Genomic DNA, 7954 nt, shown 5'->3' on the forward strand with positions numbered 1-7954 from the left:
TCCCGTGGACAGAGGAACTTGGTGGGCTGCTGTCCATGGGGTCGTACAGAATTGGACACAACTGAAGAGACTTAGCATGCATGCATGCATTGGAGAAGGAAATGGCAACCCACTTCAGTATTCTTGCCTGGAGAATCCCAGGGACCAGAGGAGTATGGTGGGCTGCCGTCTATGGGGTCGCAGAGAGTCGGACACGACTGAAGCGACTTAGCGGCAGCATCAGCAGCTACCTATGAGTAAGGAGGTTTTCCTTAATTTATTCAGTAGATGTATAGTTTGAAAAGAAATGACATGCATAATGTTACAAAGTATAATTTAAAGTTTGTTTCATTATATTCCATGTTTTCTCTGACTTGAAGGTCATATTAAGTCGATCTATTTATGTATAGACTGAAACTGTCAGACATGTATTTGATAATCAGTTTTTCCAGTAACTATGGTATCCAATGTGGACATAGAGCCTGTTAAGAGAATAGAATCCTATTTACAGAATAAAACTAAATGGTCTATTACATATATAAAAAAAGACACTAGTATGTTAAAGTCCTCATTATCAGGAACACCAATTCAGGAAGTGATGTAAAAAGGGACAATGGACATAGAAATAAAAAAACTGTAGTCTCAAGTTTTTCCTCTCTGTAATGTTATAAACACAATCAAGTTTCCAAGCTTAGTTTTTTTTTTTTTTCCTCCCAATAGAGTGGTAACTCATGACTAGTCTTTTAGTAAAACTGAAGACATATTACATGGGGTGATATTTGTCATTTAAGAAGAAATGATTCTTAATAAATTAAGGCAGTTCCATGAGAAACATGAGAATTTCCAACTTTTCATATCAAAGTTTGAGAAGAAAGAAGGGACACAGGAGGAAAGAAAAAGAAGAGAAAGCCTTCAGATATTTTCACTAATAATGAGGTAATTACATTCTACAGAGCAGCTGAAAAATATAAAAATTCCAGGAAATAAATAAAAAGGCAACTTCTACATCTACGATCTGATTAAAGAATCATTAACTATTGACTCTCAAACTTTGAGCCCTATAGTAGTCGTGGGCATTTCTCCAAATCCAGTGTAACTGTCTTTTTTGGACTTACCATCACAAAGAGTCTTTTCAGAGCCCCCTTTATGTCTTTGTTTCTCAGACTGTAGATGAAAGGTTTCAGCATGATGTGACCAGAGTGTGCATCACCAAGGCAGTTTACTTGAACTGGAGCTAGCAGCAGAGCTAAGGTACACTCCTAGGTTTGTACTAAAGAATAAGGAGACAATTGAGAGGAGAGATGCATTGGTGGAAAATGCTTTATACTTCCCTTGAGCTGATGAGATTATATATATATATATATATATACTGTATATATATATATTTATACTGGCTTTCATAGAAGCAGTGTTTACAGTGACAGGTAGGAAGGCAGAGATTTTAGTGGTAGAGCTGGTGGGTGGATTGTTATGGAGGTGCATCCCTTTGGAAAATTGTTTCGAAGTTCTTCCAATTTCTCAGTGAGTTAGGAGTCAAGGGTATCAGTTTACGATAAGGATGGCGGAAGATGGTGTTTAAGGTATGAGGATACAGAAGACAATAAATAGTCATTGCGGGGTTAAAAACAAACAAACAAAAAAAGCAGAAGAATGGTGGGAAGGAAAGGAAGGAGAGAGGGAAGGAAGAAAGGGAGGAAGGGAAGAAGGCATTACAACCCTAGTGTGTGGAAAGATTTTGAAAGGCAGGTCATTTTGCTCAAACGTATGTCCATTGAGTTGGTGATGCCATCCAATCACCTGCCCAGCAAAAATTCAGGGCTTTCAAATCTTCCTTTCATTCACAATTCACTAGTCACCTCCCACTTTCACTTCTTTCCCACCGAGACCACACACTATTGATCAGGCATCCGTCACAACTCTACTCCTTGTCCTATCAGTTACTTCACATTAGCCCATTCTTACCTCTTTTATGCACTCAGTTTGTTGGCAACCCTTCTTCGCCACAGGTATGGTCCTGCATGTCTGCTAGATTTTGCTTCCTTATCTCATTAAGAAAGAACTAGTTTTTCTTCTACTTGCGGTGGATTTTAATTTCTAAGTTTTATAAACCCCTGGGCACTTCCTCTACTTGGAAAAAAGTCCTCATCTATTTTTCCCCCAATCTAACTTCCACCATTAATGTCAACTAATCTGCATCTGTATATATCATTAATAAATGATTAGTAGCCAGATATCATGATCATTTATTTATTATTCTCTGACTGTGTGAAAGCAGAAAAATATTTTATACATTAGAGTGGAAATCTTAAAAAATTGAATCTCTTAAATGTAGATAGAAGTTGAAGTCAAAGCAAAGGAAATACCAGGAAATAATAGAAAAAGCATGGTCTACACCTACAATCTGGTCAAAAAATAGTAATTTCTTGCTCCAGATTTTTAGCTTGATAATCATTTACACTTTTTCAACCAGAGGTAAGTTGGCATTTTTAGAGACGCCATCCCAATGAATCTTCTCAGAGCCCTTTTTATGTCTTTATTCCGCAGACTGTAGATGAAAGGGTTCAGCATGGGTGTGACCACTGTATACATCACTGAAGCTGTTATATTTGACTGTGAGCTATGGGTAGAAGCAGGGCTAAGGTACACTGATAGGACTGTACAATAAAATAAGGCAACAACCGAGAGGTGAGATGCACAGGTGGAAAATGCTTTATATTTCCCCTGAGTTGATGAAATTCTTCTTATGCAGGAGATTATCTTAGAGTATGAATAAATGATTCCAGTGAATGCACCACCACCCAGGATTGCAGCTGCAAAATATATTACTATGTCATTAAGAAAGGTGTCAGAACAGGCACATCGGACAACCTGATTGAGCTCACAGAAAAAGTGAGGGATTTCCAAGCCTGTGCAGAAGGACAACCGCAGCATCATTAAGCTTTGTAACAGGGAATTCAGAGCACTCATCGCCCAGGACACCAGAACCAGCAGTCCACAGAGCTGGGGGTTCATCTTGACTGTGTAGTGCAGAGGGTGGCATATGGCCAGGTAGCGGTCATAGGCCATCACAGTCAGGAGAAAGTTATCCAGCCCTGCGAACAGTAGGAAAAAGTGCATCTGGCTAATACAGCCTGCATAACTTATACCTTTGCTCTGCCTCTGGATGTTCCACAGAATCTTTGGGATGGTGACGGAGGTGAAGCAGATGTCTACAAAGGAAAGGTTAGAGAGGAAGAAGTACATGGGGGTGTGGAGTTGGGGGTCTGAGCTGACAGCCAGGAAGATGAGCAGGTTTCCAAACACAGTGATCAGGTACATGAAGAGGAAAAGCCCAAATATGAGGGGCTGCATTTCTGGTTTCTCTGAGAATCCCAGAAGAAGAAATTCTGAAATCTGTGTATCATTTCCTGATTCCATGTAGTGGAGGTCACTACCTAGAAATAAAAATAATAATAAGACTGATTTAACAAAAATAGACCTTGCTGGTATAAATGAAATTGTACAATTTATGTTTTGTGGTCAAGAAATCAACACCTACAGTTTTGGTGTGAAACTTTTCCCTTTTGGGACATCCTCTGATTACAAATTCCTGTTCATCTGTATTTTCACCAAGAGGTCATGTATTGTAAACTTTGAATGAGGGATTCTGACAAAGCACTGAGGCTATATATTGAGTACTCACCATCTCCTGAATAAGTAGAGTATGCTAGGAGACACAAGCCCCTACAGTTCAATGATGGAGAAAGAAAGTAAACAAGTAGAAATATAATAAAATGTCAAATGAAGAAAAGTAGAGAAGGTATATAGTAGGTAGTAGTAGAGGTGTTATTTTTTACTGGGTGTTCAGCTAGGCTGGCAAACAACGTAACATTTGAACAGAGATATCAAGGAAGAGGATCTGGGGTGTCAAGGTTATCTCAGGAAATGTGGGCCTGGCAGGAGGAATGGCCAGTGCTAAAACCCTGAGGAAGGCCATTGTTTCTGATAGTCAAGGCTCAAGTGGAAGTTTGTGTGTCAAGGGGAATGATCAAGAGGGAGAGTGATGAGAGATAAGACAGATGCTAAGGAATACAGGGAGCCCATCATTCACATGTTGTTCTTGCACTTTATAATTTTGTTGATTTTATTTAATATATTTTTGCTCTAACCTTATAACGGCCATCATTCTGTTTTTGTATTTATTTTAATTGAAGGGTAATTGGTTTACAGAATTTTGTTTTTTTCTGCCAAATAACATGATGCCATAAGTATACATGTGTCCCCTCCTTCTTGAACCTTCCTCCCATCTCCCTCCCCATCCTCCCCCTCTAGATTGTTACAGAGGCCTTGTTTGAGTTCCCTGAGTCATATAGCAAATTCCATTGGCTGTCTATTTTGCATATGGCAATGTAAGTTTCCATGTTACTCTCTGGTGTCTGTATTTTAAGGAGAATAATTTGTGTATATGAGTTCAGATCCTCCTGCCATAAAGACTTTCATACCTCACAACACACACACACACACACACACAAACATACACAGCATCTTCTCAACTTCAGCTGCAAAATTAGATCAGAAATAATACAAGGTGAGCTGTCAAAACCAGATTATCTATACTCTCAATTATGGGGAAGTAGTACCCAAATTCCAGTTATTAAGATTTCTATGGACAGTGAAACATTTTAATATGCTTTTTAATATTTAATAAAATATCTCCATTTTAATATGACTATTTTCTCTCTTTATTTGATGAAATATTTTAAAAGTTCAAAAAGCCTAGTTGTAGGAAAGAAATAGACATGAGGGAGAAAAATGGCATAATAAACTCAGGTCGTCTCTGAGAGAAGGAGATGAGGAGAAAGCTTCTTTAGTTCAGGGAGTACTGCAACTTCTGTTATAGCCCTGTCCATTGGCTTTTCCAGAATACTGGAGTGGGTTGCCATTTCCTTCTCCAGGATCTGCCCCACCCAGGGATTGAACCAGTGTTTCCTGAGTCTCCTGCCTCGCAGGAGGATTTTTTACCACCAAGCCACCAAAGAAACCCCATGATGCCCAGAATAACCAGTAAAGCAGCAAAATATCAATTTATTCAAAAGAAAAGGGACTGATGTCCTTATAATGCAAAGATCATTTACTGAATGAAGTAGAAAAATGAGCAAAATGAATAAATACATAATTCAGAATAGTGAATTGCCACTGGAGAATGAAGCCAAAATTCTGTAGCTTAAAAGGATGCTCACCCTGTGTGCTTTCTATAAACTTCACATTCACATTGCCCTGCTCTTGGCCACATAGAGCTAGTAAACACTGAACTTGACCGTTTCACCAGATGTGAAAGCTTTAATGCTCAGAGCCACTATAATACTTCCCTTTTTTCGAGTCTCATTCACTTTCTTACTTGGAAATGTTCACGCCTCCTTTGTCTTCAAAAACTCCATCTACGCTTTCACATTGCTTGTAGGAAGCTCTCTCATGAACCATTTTTTAAATTAATAAATCTAAAGAAAAGTGACATTTCTTCATACACTTAATTTAACTATATGAGCCATCAATGTATATTTCTAATTCCTTGTTATTTTCCTATGTTGTGAATATCTTGACACATGTAACGATGCTATACTTACTCACTGCCATTCTGACCCCACCCACACGAGACTTAGCTGGAAATGGTAGATGAATAAATATATATCACATGAACTTGAAAGATTATGGTCCCACAAAATTGCCAAGGCTGGATGAACAGAGGCAGGGAAATGCTAAAACAGGTATGGAGGACACACAAAATGAATATTTTTCCATATTCTGAGATGAGGACCTACTAGGGAACTGAACTATCTTTTCTAAGAATTAAATATAATAGATTAAATAAAACACAAAATAACTTATCAAAGAGCATCCTTCAGAGTAAGGATACAGACAAAATCATATCAGGGTTCTCTTTGTTCAGTCCCTTGTAAGTAAGTTAGTATATCTGTCTGTGTATGTACATATATGTTTATGTCTATATTTGCATATACTGCAATATGCAATGTAAAAGGTGTGTAAAACAATGTAAAAGGCATGTCTTCTTCTCTACATAGTCAAAATATCTGAAATGCATGGCAGTATGGGACGTTTTTCTAATTTTTGTTTATTTTTATTTTTTAAAGTTATTTTAATTGGAGTATAATTGCTTTATAACATTGTGGTGGCAAACAGTATGGAGATTGCTTAAAAACTAAGAATAAAATTACCAGGTGACCCAGCAATTCCACTACCGGGCATATGCCCTGAGAAAACCATAATTGAAAAAGACAGTGTATTGCAATGTTCATAGCAGTACTAGTTACAATAGCTATGGGCACAGTCTAGACCTGATTCTGTTGCTAGTCCAACAGGCAGAGGCTTCTCCATGCCATATTCCATAAAATCCTACAGAGGCCAAGATAATATATGCTTTTAACATATGATTTATCTCTGAGGACAGTATATCACATTTATGCATTTATATGATTGCAATAAAATTTTTTTTTTTTTTATTATTAGTTGGAGGCTAATTACTTCACAACATTTCAGTGGGTTTTGTCATACATTGATATGAATCAGCCATAGATTTGCACGTATTCCCCATCCCGATCCCCCCTCCCACCTCCCTCTCCACCCAATTCCTCTGGGTCTTCCCAGTGCACCAGGCCCAATTGCAATAAACTTTTTATATTATGATTTAATATTCAAATGAACAGAGGCCTCATATTTTATTCAGCTTTGTGTTTTAAAAGTGTGTGCATTTATATAGAAAAATATTGAGGAAATGACAATTTATAAAATAAAAATGATGCAAAGAAAAATAAAACCATGTGAAGACTGCTGCTGCTGCTGCTGCTGCTAAGTCGCTTCAGTCGTGTCCGACCCTGTGTGACCCCATAGACAGCAGCCCACCAGGCTCCGCCGTCCCTGGGATTCTCCAGGCAAGAACACTGGAGTGGGTTGCCATTTCCTTCTCCAATGCATGAAAGTGAACAGTGAAGATGAAGTCACTCAGTCATGTCTGACTCTTCCTGACCCCGTAGCTTGCAGCCTACCAGGTTCCTCCGTCCATGGGATTTTCCAGGCAAGAGTACTGGAGTGGGTTGCCATTGCCTTCTTCGATGTGAAGACTAGTGGTTTCAATCAATTGTATTAAATGATATTTAATAAGACTGATATGAAATAAGACATGTAAAATAAAATTTTAATTGTATTATTTTGGGTCTCTAATTATTGTTCAAAATGGCAAAGGACTGTTAATGAAAAATGTAAAGACACAATACTTGAAAAGGAAAAAAAGAGACAACATCTAAAGTTTTACTTTCTATCAATATAACAATAAAAAAAAAACAATAAAAAGACTCCAAAATGCTTATGAAAAAGAAGCAGTAGTTAACTGAATGAAAAAAAAAAAATGCCTTCCACAAGAGGAGAGAAAATAACTTCTATTTTTAAAAACAAATCTAAACATAAAGGCAAAAAAACTACCATTAAGGAAAAACAGATGTGAAATAAGAACACAATACATATAAAGGACTGTCATCACTATTAAGGATACAGAAAAATTTTCCAAATATATAAAATATAACATGGGAAGACATGATATGATTAAATAATAGAACTAAGCACTCAGTAAAGCAATCTCTGGGAGTTGGTGATGGACAGGGAAACCTGGTGTGTGGCAGTCCATGGGGTGGGTCACAAAGAGTCAGACATGACTAGCAACTGAACTGATTGACTAAACCACTCAAAATGTATATATTTTCACAGATTTCCCCCTAAAACATATTCATATTATGTAATCGTGGGCACCACATTTTTTGGCTCCTTAAAACATTTTTTTCAAAAATTTAGGAATGTCTTCCTTTATTGCAAATTAAGAGCTGTCATTTATGCCCTCATATAAAATATCTGTCAACTATTTTTTAAAATATAGATATTTTAATACTATTTAACCTGAGATTAACATCTTATAGGCACTGTATGACTT

At 37.4% G+C, this 7954-nt stretch overlaps 1 pseudogene; it reads right to left on the reverse strand.

Moving 5' to 3' along the window:
* Positions 1-1013: 1013 nt before the first annotated feature.
* Positions 1014-3417, reverse strand: LOC122439337 (annotated as a pseudogene).
* Positions 3418-7954: the final 4537 nt, after the last annotated feature.

This window comes from Cervus canadensis, chromosome 4 (genome assembly GCF_019320065.1).
Source record: "Cervus canadensis isolate Bull #8, Minnesota chromosome 4, ASM1932006v1, whole genome shotgun sequence".
In the NCBI taxonomy this organism is placed as follows: domain Eukaryota; kingdom Metazoa; phylum Chordata; class Mammalia; order Artiodactyla; family Cervidae; genus Cervus; species Cervus canadensis.